This window comes from Ambystoma mexicanum, chromosome 5p (genome assembly GCF_040938575.1).
Source record: "Ambystoma mexicanum isolate Mex_15411 chromosome 5p, UKY_AmexF1_1, whole genome shotgun sequence".
Taxonomy (NCBI): Eukaryota; Metazoa; Chordata; class Amphibia; order Caudata; family Ambystomatidae; genus Ambystoma; species Ambystoma mexicanum.
The window spans coordinates 1,161,624,683-1,161,640,891 of NC_090930.1; the positions used below are offsets into that span (position 1 = coordinate 1,161,624,683).

Genomic DNA, 16,209 nt, shown 5'->3' on the forward strand with positions numbered 1-16,209 from the left:
TGGTATTTTTATAACTATTCCGTCATTATTTTGGTTTACAGTGCATAAGAAGTTGTGCATGCCATCCCATACATACTCTGCACAATAACAAACCATATGGGTGGGCCTAGGTTCTCTAGCATACAGCGTAAATCAGTGTGATGTCGGAACCAGTATTGTTGTTTACCAGGCATAGTTGCCAAGAGATTTGTGATACTTGACTTAAAAACATCATCTTTGTCTTTTTTTTTATGCACTTGGGTAGCGGATATGTTTAAAAAGCTAAAGCCTGTGTTTAATGCGTGTGCAACTCCATAACATAGAGTTGCTAGTTCACTTGAAGAGGAGGTGGAAAATGTATTCAACATTTTTTCTGAATCTGTGGTCTTCAGAATACAATCTTAAAGAGCTATATTCTGAGGCACTTATTTGCATGGTACTTTCATCATATCTTCATCCTTGTTCTGTAGGAAAGAGTAGAGAACAAGAATGTTCTTCTACACTTTTTTCCCATATGCTCATTGGGGATCCTTTGGCTTGATGCATTTGATATGTTTCTAATGAATCGTCAATGGTGTCTTTGGAGTGTAGGGGGTGATTTGTATACTGTGTCAAATATTGGCTGTAGTAGCAGGTTCTACATGTTCAAATTGGTCAGTTGCTGGTGAGACTTGAATAATTTTGGTGGTTTTGCGTAGGTTTTCATCTATGTTTATATCTTTGTAGTATTCATTGTTTTCTTTTAGATATCATAGTGCTTATTCAACTTTGTTTAAGTCGACTAGTTGTTGCCAAATTATTTTGGGCCTCATTCTGAGATTGCAGGTAGCCATGGCGCTATTTGCGCCATGGCTGCCTCCAATATCGGGTCCGGCACCGGTCTTGTTCAATGGGGATTTACTGGTCCATTCCGACCCTAGAGGGACCGGTAAATACCCATTGAACAAACCATTCCCCATTCCCATTTGTGCCCCCGTTGGGCTCAATGGGAATAGGGAGGGCGCTAATAACGGGCTCGCTAGTAGCAATCCCGTTATTAGCGCCCTGGTCCCTTAGCGGGACCCGTAAAGGATGTGTGGTCTGACCACACATCCCTTGCGGTTCCCGCTAAGGGACCTCGGAATTGGGCGGTAGGGGATTACCAGCACCGGTCTCCTTACCGATGCCGGTAATGCCTTACCGCCCAACTCATAATGACCCCCTTTGTCTTTTGTTGGCACACCATTAACTAGTACAATCAAAGATTGATCCATTGGTCGTTGTACTCCTGGAGTTTGTACATTTTCTTTCAGATCTAATTGTAAATATACTACATTTCAACACATGCCCTTTTGTAACTCGGATGAAGGTAATTTGGCTGATTTCGGTTGAAGGCATACAATAGCATGAAATGGGTACACTGTTTGGATTATAATGCTCTCCTACATGTTAAGTTGTAGGAGAGTTTTTGGAAGTGGGAATATTTCTAACTAATTAGTGATTGCACGTGATGGCATTTGTTTATTGTCAAGATTTGTGCTGCAGTATGTGCAAACTGTTGAGGGGTCAGTTATTTTGTATTTAGTTTCTGCTGTTAGACATAAAGCTAATTGGTACCATTGGGATTCCTCATTGTCCTCTAATTTGTAGGCTGTATCTACTATTGTTGTGCTCCTTTTATAAAACGTTTTGAGACAACAGACACATATTTGGTCTGGTATTTCAGCAGATGTGTTTTGAAACATAGCTATTTATTTTCTGTAAGTTATGTTATGTTATTTTGCATTTGTATAGCGCCTTATGTATCATTGGTATGATCTCAAAGCGCTGGTAGGTTGAACGCCCTCGGGAACCGCAGTTCATGTCTCTCTTGAGAGAGACAGAGAGTCGTAAAGTGCGTGGGCGCACCAGGTATGTGTGCAGCTGGTGTGGTTGTTGCATGATAGCTGCTTCTTAGTGGTAGGTGTGGTGCTGAGGAGATCAGTTGAATGTGTTCAGTCTGGAGGGTGGACATCCAGACTGAGTTCTGACTGTTTTAGGCCTGAGGAGACGCCTAAGCTCGCCGGTATGTGCTAGCTAGCTCTGTTTTAATAGGATGATGGGTAGTTTGATGGGTCATGTTAGTATGAGAACAGCTTTACCAAATGTGTCATAGTACTGCTGTGTTCTAGTTGAATGGTGGTGTATAGCAGAGAGTAAGCGTGGTAGTGTGATATTGTGGTAATCAGTAAAGTGTATGCGACCAGGTACACTCAGTGAATTGTGGGAATAACTTCTAAATTCAACTCTAATACAGTGACGCTATTGGGGCACATTCAATGATGTTGGGAATACTATCTTAATTCAACTCTGATGCAGTGACGTTATTAGAGCATACTTCTAAGTTCAACTTTAACACAGTGACGCTAATGGGGCACACTTTGTAGATTCAACATTAACACAGTGACGCTATTAGGGCGCAATTTCTAGATTCAACATTAACACATTGATGCTATTAGGCACGCTTTCTAAGTTCAGCTTTAACACAGTGACGCTATTAGGGCACACTCAATGATGTTGGGAAAACCTTCTAGATTCAACTTTAACACAGTGACACTATTAGGCACACTTTCTAAGTTCAACTTTAACACAGTGACGCTACTAGGGAACACTTTATGAGTTCAACTTTAACACAGTGACGCTAATTAGGGCACACTATCTAAGTTCAACTTTAACACAGTGACGCCATTAGGGCACACTATCTAAGTTCAACTTTAACACAGTGGTGCTATTAGGGCACACTTATTAGATTCAACTTTAACACAACGACACTATTAGGGCACACTTTCTAGATTCAACTTTAATCTATTGATGCTATTGGGGCACACTTTCTAGATTCAACTTTTACACAGTGATGGTGGTAAGGCACACTCAATGATGTTGGGTATACCCTCTAAATTCAACATTAACAAAGTGGCGCTATTAGGGCACACTTTCTAGATTCAACTTTAACACAGTGACGCTATTAGGACACACTTTCTAGATTCAACTTTAACAAAGTAATGCTATTAGGGCACATGCTATTTTTCACAATTCCGTGTCAAATTAATTGAAAAACAATTATGGTATTGAACCAACTTTGTAGTAATACTGTATCATGTGCCAAGAGCAGCACATCAAATACCTTCACCCACTAGAACTTCCAACACTATAAATAAAAGCAACTAAAAACAGTATGTATGACATTCCAGATGGGTAAGAAAGGGAGGGGTATTTGTTAGAGAATGGATTTTTTTAAAATGCAGTCTGAAATCACCACAATTTAACTGTCACAATCATTGCATAACCTTTTTTCTAATAAAATACCTATGTGACATCTTCCACAGGTACCATGGATACAACATTCATCAGACGTGAGTTTCATCCTCATAAGTACTGAGTGTCAGGCTAATCAACAGCAAGACTGACACAATTGAAGCCAAATCATTAAGCACAAACATATTTCAGAAAAGCTGGCACATTATCTCCGGACTAATTTGCCAAATCTAAAACCTGGAGGAATGTATTTCAAAAGGTGTGCTCAGGAAATGGTTGGTTGGGTTCATTACAGCAAGCAAGAGTAATGAAGTCAGTTGATGGTCCAGTTGACTTAGTATTATCATGGCTCTGACCTTAAGGAGCAGGCCATTAATCTCATAAGGCAAGACTTCAATGAACAAGTCCTTTGCAATTCTGGCCTCATTCATGAACTCTTTCAGGGCCACTTCAGTCAAACTTCCCTCCCAGATGGTAGAGAGGTAGCCACAAACGTAGCTGATCAGCATCCCAAAACCCACCAGCAGGCTTCCAGGCTGGCATGCTAATTTAATCTAGCACTAGCCTGCACTTATTATGTGAAGACCCTCATTTTCAAAGTAGTAAATCTGGCCCACTGCCATATATTGAATACTTGCCCCAATTAACCAGTGGTTCTGCCTATCCCGACATCATCTGTAAACCCTGTGACAAATCTAGGGAAGTTGTCCCTTCTCCCCAGGTCCCCCTTCCCTCCGCTGCCCTGTGAGGCTAAGGAGGTGAGCCTGCACCGCAACACCCTGTTCGAGGCAATTTGGTTATTGCCGGCATAGACTCCCCCTCACCAACCTATGGGCACAAGGACTCCCGTTCCTGTGAGGAACTCCCTTAAGGATACCCCAAAGTGGCATACTTGGGAATTTCAAACCTACAAAAGAATGTACAATACCGAGACTAGTGTGAAGAGAGAACTAACATTATTGCCAACAAGAAAGAGCAGATCACTTTAAATGGAAATCCCCATTTAACTGGGATGAGGGGGCTGGAGCAGACATACGTTGCAAAAAGCAGAGGGAGAGGCACACCAACATCAGCCAGGGAAGGATCGGTAACACCTGTGATAGGAGGAGACTCTGCAACCCGCAGAGCCCAGATTAGAAATTGCTCTGGAGCCAAAAGCAGAGCGCTGGAGGCACAGCATCAGTTGTGGGGATGAGAAGTTGATGGTGGACAGGTAGTTCATAAAACAATGCCGAAAGCACTAGGCGGTGGAAGCCGAACACCACCCAGATACCTGCAGGATGCCAATCCATCCACAAGATTAGCAGGGGTATCAGAGTAACGGAGAAGCTGAGAATGCGAAGAAGACACACCCTGAGAGAAGGGAGGCCCCGGAGACGTCGTCCCATAGAATCCACGATAATGGGGAAAGCGGGAGATTTGGGAGGCCGCTGGGGAATCGTTCTGGGACTGCTCATACTTGTCCCAGTCGAATAGACAAGAACATAACATGGAAAAAAGAAAGTGGAATGATGAAACACAATTACAATAAATGTTGAGAGAGAATCTAAAACTAAGCCTAACGCCTTGGAAGAAAGGCAGAGCGCTATGTGTGTCAAAAGACAAATAGAAAGAGAATGCTATAAAGAGAAATAATACTATGAATGAAGAGAAGAAAACCTCAAGAGTGAGAATTGTAGGGTCTGCAAAAAAAGGGGAAAGTTCACCTTTATTGGAAAAGGAAAGAGGGGAACCTAAATGAAAGAATGTATCTAGCTGAAATCCAGAAACTCTAAAGTCAGTACAAGACAAGAACTATCCAGGAGAGAAGTGAAACATGATCACCCGGAAGACCAATCCCAACCGGGTAACGAAAGATGCGCAAAACCTATTAATATGGACCAAAGTATTCGTCCAAGGTCAAAGAAACCACATTTTGAGAAAGAACAAAAGTCTAATAAAATCTTGAAAGAGTCACAAAAGACTATTTAAAAATCACCTATTAAGAAGAACCAAGAAGACGACATTTGCAAGGAGCAAAACTAAGGAGAAGAGAGCCATTCTCTGGTCTTTAGTTATAATAGAGGTAGGGTTCATTTTTGGAATGTCGAAATATTTTGGGACATTCACAGACGACTGACAAGCACCTTAGTTTGATAGGTAGGGAATACCCCATAGCAATAGGGAAAGTTAGGCCTTATTCTTTAATAAACCCATCTTTGAAATAAACCCATCTTTGTAATGTCCTCTGTGTGTTCGCATCCTCCTCCTGTCCCACCAAACCCGCTAGGTGTAAGTGTTTGACTCCCATGCTGGGTGAGCTAGGACCCCAGGTGCTAATGGGAAGGCTTACGATAACAGTAGTCCCTACACTAGTGCAATATAAAATAAATTATCATTTAGAAACACTTGAGCTTTGCATTCCCAGAGTGAAAAGCACAATAACAATCTACAAATATAACCCTAGGAACTGATGTGCATCACCATGTACGAAACAGTTGTGTGAATAGGATGCAGTATTTTCACACTAAGAATGAAGCAATGGGGGGGCGTGGCTAAGGAGCCATGGAATAGGACACAATTCTGCTGATCCGAAAATGATTCTGCCCTGAAACAGAGGCAAAAATTAGCATCAGTGCCTATTAATTCAACACCGCTTTAATAAAGGAGGTGTGTACCACTGAGCACAGACTCGAAACAAAGCATAGTGATGGCAGAGAACAGGCCACTGAAGTCCGCGACCGAGCGGGAGGACAAAAGATGGCGGCTTCAGGAAGACTGTAGTCTACTCGGGTGTGGGACACCACGACACGGTACAGCTCCTGTGAGGGACACCCAAGATTGTGGGCAGCCTGGGATGAAACCCACACAGGATTGACATCAGGGTCGGATTGCCTTCAATTGCACTGCAGATAGTTGCTATGGCTGCTTGGGTGCCGGAGACATGGAACCCATCAAGCGAGGAGCAAGTAACTCAGGTACTCTCTACTGCAACAAATGGAGGAGCTATGGTATGATAGTGAATAAATGACGAGCAAAAAGGTTGAGTGATCGAGGCGTCACACATCACAATAGCATTTACTGCGCTGTACTTGGATGCTGGGATGACTCTAAAGTTAAGTCGGAAACAAAACTGTGCAGGAATAAACACTGGCCTCTCAGGACGAAGTGACCCCTGCAAGCCTAAGCTGAAAGAAGTGTCATGACCCTTGCCCCAGCCCTCACTGGCAAGTCAGCCTTCCAGTTAGATCCAGGTTAAAGGCCTTAAAACCTCATCCAAGACTCTCTTGGAGTTAGTCCTGGTGCCTTTGGCGCCAGGCTCATAACCATCATGAAGACCAACATTAGAATGGGACTATTTGTTGGGACTATTTAACTTGGGGGGGATTCAGCCAACATGGAGGCACACGCATAGCTCAGTTACAAGGAACTGAGCTATGCGGTCTAGTCTTTTGGGTGTGTCAGGCCTGCGACTACTTTACCTGGACTACTTTGGGTGTGGCAGGCATGGGACTTTTTTACCTGTACTACTTTACCTGAGACTATTTAAACCACACGCAAACCACAGAACATGCTTTGCGTTATTCTGCTGTGGGCAGCGTAACGCTCACCGTGTCCAGTTCTTTGATGCCAGCTTACCTGAAACCAAGGACCTGCAGAGAGAGAAATAACACTATGAAACTTACCTGGAACAGTATCTTCTCTTCAATGCATCGCTGACTTCAGTTCCACTCACCTGAAGGTACGAACTCCATCATTAAGCACTGCATGCATCCTGGAATACCATAACATGGAAAGAGGAGAAAGAAAGACAGCATTAGTAAGCGTTTACTCACGTTTCCTCCCAAATGAAGAAAGCCACACAATTCTTACCTGGGTAGTCATCTCCGGGTCAGTATCATTGCTGGAACATCATGGCGCACGGCGAGGAACATCGCAACCTGCAAGGAGAGAAAAGACACAGGTTAGCAATATAAAAGACGAAACAGTGCAGCGCATCACACATTACTCACCGGACAGCATCGCGCACACCGCGCTTTCGCCTGCCGGCCCATGCTCATCTTCAAACTGCATGACAACACCAAAATACATTTCCATATCTAAAAGGAAAGAAGCAAGACATTATTATTCGGAACATAAGAACTGCGTATAAAGACTGTAAAGCAGCAAACCTATGGAGTCGCAGCAGGCCTGGATTCCCACAGGGGGGCTTGCACCAGTGAAGTAACTTTGTCGCTGCTCGCCCCCCACATCTACGCGCCCCTGCCATGAGGAGCAGGACGGAGAATCCACCTTTTACAATATTAAGGTGAGGAGAAGGCCCAAGGGGGAGAAAGGAGTTGAGGCCAAGAGAGGTGGGAAAACATAAAGACAATCTGGTATTGAATCCAGCTCTCCTATATTGCAGACCCATCTTTAACCAGAGGCCTTACCAAGGGACCGGAAGAGGGTTCGAGAGTGCAAATCATCCAACCAGGACTGGGTGGCATCCCCATGGATACCAGGTGAGCATAACAGAACGCAAAGCCTCAATAATATTATCCACCTGGGCATCAAGGAGACTTCAGAGACTGACCAGTTAGTTCAGTTGTTGGGACAGTTACGTGCTGAAGTACATTCAGCCAGGCAAGAAACCAATGCTCTTAGGAGGGATTTGATTGTTACTAAGGATCGTTCCGACAAAATAGGTAGACAAATGCTCCAATCACAGGCAGGACAGACCCCATTGCCTGGTAACATTCCGCCTGCACCTGTTCCAACTTCTTCTACCAATCCAGTACAAATAACCCTTCCTGGGGCAGTTCCTTTAGCTCCACCTGAACGGTTTACAGGAGACCCAAGAAGTATGCAGCGTTCATTAATCAGTGTCGTCTTCATTTCCTTTGCAGACCTGGGGCTTTTCCTAACGACCAAGCGTGGGTTGCTTTCGTCTTGTCATATCTGAGAGGCAGTGCTGCGGATTGGTCGGTACCATTGGTAAGCCAGGATAACCCGTTGTTACATGACTTTGGGGGTTTCCAGATGGAAATGGAAAAACTCTTTGCTCCTCATACCCAAGGCCAAGCATTAGACAACAAACTTTTGTCACTCCGTCAAGGAAGTCAAGACTTGCTTATATATGTAGCAACATTTAACAGACTAGTCATTGAAGCTGGGTGGCCTGAGGAAAAAAGGACCACAGTATTTCATCGAGGTCTACGAGGGGAACTAAAGGATGTCCTTGCTCAAGCGGTTAAACCACCTAAAAACTGTGGAGAATTCATCAACCTTGTGGTGCAATTAGATCACAGATTACAAGACCGAAAAGTGGACCGGATAAGGTTAGACACTAGAGCTGTGAATCGCCGGTCAAAGGATAATGTTCCACGTACATTAGAAAACACGGTAGAACCCATGCAAATCGGAGCTATACAGCACCATTTAACTAAAACTGAAAGAGACAAGAGAAGGCAACATCAATTATGCTTACATTGCGGAAAATCAGGCCACTTCCTCAAAGAATGTCCAGTGAATCTACCAAGGAGAACTGTTGGAGCCACAGAGAAGGAAGATAATAACAAGGAGTAGGAAAACTACCAAGCCCGGCAAGTGCAGAGGTCCGCTTGTCGAGCGAGAAGGGTGAGCCACAGACCTCACACTTATAATTACCAGTAATTTTGATCAATCACCAACAACCGTCTCGGATGCATGCTGTCGAAGTATACATAGACAGCGGAGCAGTTGGGAATTATGTAGACCAAGATCTGGCAGCAGAGATGGGGCTTCCCTTATGCTTTAAGTCGACTACTGAAAAAGTTACTACTGTTGATGGGACAGAAATAGCTTCCGGACCAGTAACCCAATGTACAGCAGCACTAACCCTACTGTGCCAGGATGGACACCGAGAATCTATTGCATTCGATCTCATCAAAGCTCCTCAGTTTCAACTAATCTTAGGGATGCCATGGTTGGTAGCTCACAACTCTCTAATAGATTGGCGTGCCAAGAAATTGGCCTTTTCCGATGATTGTGCTTGCACCTGTTATTACCAAGAAAAGGGGAAAACAGACTTATGTCCAACTGCAACTCCCAGTACAGCAGCAATTGTACTAGGTGAGACTAGTACTCTACCAAATGAATACCAAGATTTTCAAGACGTGTTCCAGAAATAACAAGCCAATACTCTACCACCGCACAGGCCCTACAATTGTCAGATCGACCTCATACCTGGTGCGCAAATTCCTTGTGGTCGAATCTATGCACTTACTGAACCAGAAAACCTCCATTTGAAATCTTATCTCGATCAGTAGCTGGCAAATAGATTGATCCTCCCATCTAAATCACCAGCAGCCAGTCCCTTATTCTTCATACCAAAGAAGGAATGAGATTTGAGGACTTGCATCGACTATCGCGCATTAAACCAGATCACAGTAAAAAAAAAACGTTAACAACTGCCCCTTATTTCTGAATTATTGGATCAAGTCAAAGACGCCCAAATCTATACCAAACTGGACCTTAAGGGGCATACCATCTTATTCGAGTGAAGAAAGGAGACAGCGGAAAACCACCTTTCGTACCAAATACGGCTTGTATGAATACCAGGTAATGGGCCTCATCACGAGTTGGGCTGTATTCCCGGCTGTAATACCGGTGACTGTAATAGCCCTAGCACTGACCGGTCCGGCTGTATTACCGCCGGATCACGAGTTGGGTGTTAACAGTAAATCCCCATTCCCCATTGGGTCCATTGGATTCAATGGGGTATTTTCAGCGCTAATTATGCGGGCTAATACAGCCGGCGGTAATACAGCTGAAAACAGGGGATTTTCACCTCCAGAGAAAGGCTGGAGGTAAAACAGCCCATTTAGCGCCCAACTCTTGATAGGGCCAGCCCTTAAACGCGGCTGTAATACCGTTACCACCGCATTTAAGGGCTACAGCCCAACTCGTGATGAGGCCCAATGTCTTTTGGACTTTGCAAAGCTCCTGCTGCATTCCAGTACTTTATGAATGATGTTTTGCGGGAGTTAATCGACGTTTGCTCCCTGGTTTACATGGATGACATCTTAGTGTATTCTGCTACAAAATAAGACCATATCAGGCATGTCTGCTCCGTCCTGACTAAACTCTGCCAACATAAACTGTATGCTAAACTTGAAAAATGCTCTTTTCTTGTCACCAAAGTGGAGTTCCTCGGTTTTATCCTCACACCAAAAGGTATCAGAATGGATAGGCACAAGGTAGATGCCATTCTTAACTGGCCGTCACCAACTTCATTTAAAGGAATCCAGAGTATGTTGGGCTTTGCAAACTTTTACCACCGATTCATCCCAGATTTTTCCCAAATAGTGTATCCAATTACATCACTATTGAGAAAAACCAATAAAAAGTTCCATTGGACCGAAGAAGCAGAGAAGGCCTTTCAAGAACTTACAAAAAAAATCACTTCTGCTCCTGTTCTACGGCATCCTCAACCAGACATCTCTTATATAGTTGAAACAGATGCCTCTAGCATGGCTATGGGAGCTGTTCTCTCACAAAGGGACCCAGGAACTGGCCAGTTACACCCTGTGGCCTTCTGGTCACGAAAATTCTCACCTCCCGAACTCAACTATGCTATCACAAAGAACTCTTGGCTATAAAATCAGCTTTCAATGCATGGCGACACTATCTCCTTGGTGCTGGACATACTGTCACGGTCATAACTGATCATCGAAACATGCAAAACCTAAAAACAGCAAAGGTTCAATCCGTCAACTGCGGTGGGCTCTTTTCTTTGCTGAATATGATTATGTGATCACCTACCGGCCAGGAGTCCGAAACGGAAAGGCTGACGCCTTGTCCTGCATGGGTGTTGATGAAAAGGTATAAATAACTCCAGATCCAGTAGCCATCATTCCAATAGACAAACTCCTGGGTTTTACGACAACATTGACACAGGGTGAACTCCAAAATAAGATCCAACTCTTAATGGATCCCACTTTCTCACAAGAGTGGTGTACTCAAGGAGAACATTACACCATTAAAGACCAGTTACCATATTTTATGAACCGTCTATACTTGCCAAGTAAAGATTTACAAGAGCAGGTTATTTCGGGTTATCACGACTCCCTGATTGAAGGTCATCCTGAAATTGCCAAAACTCTAGCTAAAGTAAAACAAAACTATTGGTGGCCCACATGGCATACAGACATCATACAATGTATCCAATCCTGCGGTGTGTGTGCACAAAACAAGTTCCAAAAGCAGAAACCAGCTGGTCTTCTCCAACCATTGGAAATTCCTCCCGCACCATGGCACACACTGTCCCTTGATTTCATTACAGATCTACCTCCCAGTCAAGGATTCAATACCTTCTTAGTAGTTGTAGACTTGTTCTCTAAAATGGCACACTTTATTCCTTTTAAGGGTCTTCCAAATGCATCCAATTTAGCAAATGTATTCCTGGAGGAAATCGTATGGCTACATGACTTTCCATCGGTCTTGATCTCAGATCGGGGTAGTCAGTTCATATCCAACTTATGGAAGAAATGCTGTTCAATAGCCCAAATTGACATTCGGCTATCCACAAGTCACCATCCTCAAACGGATGGCCAAACAGAAAGAACAAACCAAATCCTCGAGCAATACTTACGTTGCATGTTACATCAAGTGGAAAGAAATTGGAAGGACTTGTTATGGATAGCTGAATATGCCTGTAATAATTCATTACACACCAGCACTGGACAAACCCCTTTCTACATGATATATGGTAGACATCCACGTACTTCAGAATTGTATCTCCCAACCCCTTTGGAAATGCCAGCGCTTAAAACACTACATATGACTATTTCCCAGGCCTTCAAAGAAGCAGCAGAATATTTACTCCCAGCCAAGAACAGACAAAAGAAATTTGCTGACCAACATCGTAGTAAAGCCCCCGACTATCAAATTGTGGACAAGGTCTAGTTAGCATCAAAATATGTGCAAATAAAAGGGACTCAGACCTTTCGTCCCTGATATCTGGGACCTTATTCTATTGAATCCATAATAAATCCAGTGGTAGCTAAATTAGCCCTACCACCCACTATGCAGATTCATCCTGTGTTTCACGTATCACTCCTGAAACCGGTACAACCCGGTACTCGGGTTACAACACCACCAAAACCAGTATTAGTTGACGGAGAACCAGAGTTTGAAGTAAAAGATATGTTAGACTCAAAATACACCAGATCCAAACTATACTCCTTAGTTGATTGGAAGGGATACTGCCCTCAAGACAGATCATGGGAACCTAGTGAATACATCCATGCACCTCGCTTAATTAAAAAGTTTCATCAGAATTACCCAGCCAAACCAGGACCAGGCAGAAGTGCCACCGTCAGAGGGGCCTTGGGGGGGGAGTGCTGTCATGACCCTTGCCCCAGGCCCTCACTAGCAAGTCAGCCTTCCAGTTAGGGCCTCGGCGCTCGGCAAGGAACATTGCAACCTGCAAGGAGCGAAAAGACACAGGTTAGCAATATAAAAGGCGAAACAGCGCAGCGCATCGTGCATTTCTCACCGGACAGCATTGCGCACAACGCTTTCGCCTACCGGCCAACGCTCATTTTCAAACGACATGACAACACCAAAACACCTTTCCATACCTAAAAGGAAAGAAGCAAGACATTATTATTCGAAATAAGAGGAACATAAGAACTGCATATAAAGACTGTAAAGAAGCAAACCTACGGAGTCGCAGCAGGCCTCGATTCCCACAGGGGGGCTTGCACCAGGGAAGTAACTTAGTCGCTCCTCGCCCCCCACATCTACGCGTCCCTGCCATGAGGAGCAGGATGGAGAATCCACCTTTTACAATATTAAGGTGAGAAGGCCCAAGGGGGAGGAAGGAGTTGAGGCCAAGGGAGGTGGGAAATCATAAAGACAATCTGGTATTGAATCCAGCTCTCGTATATTGCAGACCCATCTTTAACCAGAGGCCTTACCAAGGGATCGGAAGAGGGTTCGAGAGTGCAAATCATCCAACCAGGGCCGGGTGGCGTCCCCTTGGATACCAGGTGAGCATAACAATAAGTGCAGAGAATAGAATCAGCCCAAACCACTAACAGCGGACTAGAAAGCAACCACGCATGCAGCGGCTACCTGAAACTATTAGGCACGGCTTGTAATCCCACATCCAGGCAAGCGTAGCGCTGGAACGGCCCCGTGCAGGTCAAATATGGAGATTATTGCAAGTACCAATAACCAAGCCATATTAGCGACACTGGCAGAATTCAGGCAAAACATGGGGAAAGCCGCAATATGAACCCTAAGGAAGATGGGATGTCTCATGTAGGAGGCAGCTGTCCAGTCATGGTATGCTGCCGGGTGTAGTGCCTGTGGCAGCTGAGCACATGAATAGGCATGCACGTGCGGTTCAGAGGCAAGACAGAGTGGTGAATGATCAACTATACACGGTCCAAGGCCGTGACATTGATAAAGCTTGGGAGTGAAGGGCTGAATTCTACGGACACAGTGAGACCTTGGCGTAAAGGGGAGAACGGAATATGCGCAAGGGCCATTTGAGCAGGGAAATGCATGCAGGCCACCATACTGGCTCGGAAGAGGGCAACAAGATACCCATACGTGCAATGAAGTTGAATACACAAAATGCTACTTCCCACCTGGGTGCGCATAATTCAATGATCAAGTGCTGTAAAATTGGGTCACCCAGGCAAAATTGAAAGCCACACTGAAGGTATAAAGCTAACCTTCAGGGTATAGTAGGGACTATAGGGTGCGGGGTGACCACAACACAAATCAGCATTCCAATGCACAGAATATATGACCAAACAAGTCATAGCAGCGGGCAGTCACTCACCACTGTTAGGCAAAATTGTATGCAGTATCCTTTGGGTGCACTACAACAACTCTGCCCACCTGGCAATAGGAACCCAATCTTTGGTATAAGTCTGTACTACACAGGTTGGTAGTGTGTTGAGCAGCCAGTTTTATCTCAAGAAGGGTTAATGTGAGCTGTAGGGGAGTTACACAGAGGTTTTCAGTGACAAGTATTCAAATAAACTCTTACACACAAGGTTTCTTGATTAAACAATTATTCATTTATTTAAGAGTCAGGGTAAGCCTTCTTCAATATCACAGGAATACTCAAATACACTACAAAAATACACACTCTTCATATTTCCAAATCAGCAAGTGCCCATTTGGGCTTGCCCACAGACACTATCTATACCCTCAGGTGACTCAAAAGGTTATTATAACAAGACAAGAGATTCCCCAAATATTCTGAAGCAGGTAGGTACTTTTGGTAACCCCCAATGCAAAGTTAGTTAACTTAACCCCTTCCTGTAAGGAAGACAACACATAAGCAGAGGAGAGAAGAGTCATTCAGGGAGCCAGGACAGCCAATGTTAAGTTAGCAAAACTCAAGGTGAACTGAAGCACTTCTTGCAGGTAAGTAAAAGTCTTTCACAATGTTTTAGAAGTCTTTGTAGAAAAGAAGAAATCAAAGTAGGGCCACAAGCTGATTAGGCTTGTGAGGTAAAGAAGATGTTAGCAACCCTACAGATGCAACCAAGATAAGTCCCCAATGAGGACACGTGAGGTTACACGACAAGAGGTAAGTTCTCATAGACTGTACATTACCTTTAGGTTGAAGAAAAGTGCAGCATATGACTTCTGTTCCTATGCAGCTCTGCAGATCCTGGTGTTCCTGGCCCTCAGTTGTGGGGACAAGATGGAGGGCTTCTGGGGACTCCTGCACTGCAATGGGACGGTCACTGATCGCAACCGGCAATCTTCAATCAAGTAGCACTTTGGTGTTTTAGCTCCTTGCGTCTACCGCAAATAGCAACACCGCGGTTTCTGGCTGTCGAGGTGGACTTTCCTTGCATCTGGGGTCCAGCCCGCTGTTGAGGTGGCTCAGGCTCGGTTAGTCCTGCTGCCTGGGAGTCCGGAGAACCTTCCTGGAGTACTTGGCCAGCTTAAGAGCAACGCACACGGTCTGGTGTTCCTCTCCCTGGCTATTCAGTTCCAGCAGCAACTGCAGTCGAATTTCAACCAGCTCTGAGAGGATGTCCAGGTGGCTTACTTTTTGATTGGTCCCACCAACTCAAAGGGAGAAGTCGTCCTTGCAGGGGCTTCTCTGTTGATACAATACGAATTTGGAGTTTCAGCACAGCAGCAGCGTTTCACCAGGCAAACCAACGGTCCAAGAGTTGCAGCAGGCGTCCTTTTCAAGTTCCTCTTCGGATTCCTTTGTCCTGTGGTCAACTCCGCCTTCCAAGCCAAAAAGCCTCGCCTTTTATGCATGTTTCTCCCATTCATTCCAGCTTGACGGCTAGCTGGCCAATCACCTAAAAGTGCATTCCTGTCACCTAGGAGACTAAGCACAGGGTATTTTGAGAACCCCCCCATTGCTTCCTGCCCCCGCCAAACATCCTGGAGCCAGAGGCAGGCTTCACTCGTGAATCCCGCCAAAGGCAAAACTAACAAAGTGACCAAACCTGGTTTGGCGTGCAGAGTAAATCTCAAGGAACTTTCCACAAAGAAATGGCGAAAAAAGAAGACTGGGCCATTATGATCAAAATGGCACTCTTGGGTGCTTTACTGCAGCTGCGAATGTAGCCCGCAGTAAATGCACACCATGGTAGTTAAGAAAACCACTGCCACCAGCCATTAATTGTAGAAAGGGTAACACAAATTTTACATGAGAAACTAGACAAAGGGGATAGTAAGTAACCCCTCCAGCACCCTATTGTAAGATAGTGTGTGCTGGGTCTAGAAAGTTACACATTCAATAAAGTCACTTTCATGTCACTGCACTTGGAAACAACAGTTTATCCAAGAGAAGCTATTAAAACCTTTGGAAATCTAAAAGACTTCCTTGTGCCACTGCACTGAATGTGCTTTGCGACACAAAGTAAGACGATGATGCCTGTGGAGTTTGTCATACTCCACAAACAAAAGAAACACAGTCCAAAATCACATTAAAATACATAAGAAAGTGGAAAAAAGGGT

General features: G+C 44.5%; 1 long non-coding RNA gene across 2 annotated transcripts in view; it reads left to right on the top strand.

Annotated features, from left to right (window-relative positions):
• The window catches only part of LOC138481480 (uncharacterized), a 267,586-nt gene that overhangs the window by 102,253 nt on the left and 149,124 nt on the right, over window positions 1–16,209 (top strand). The window lies entirely within an intron of this gene.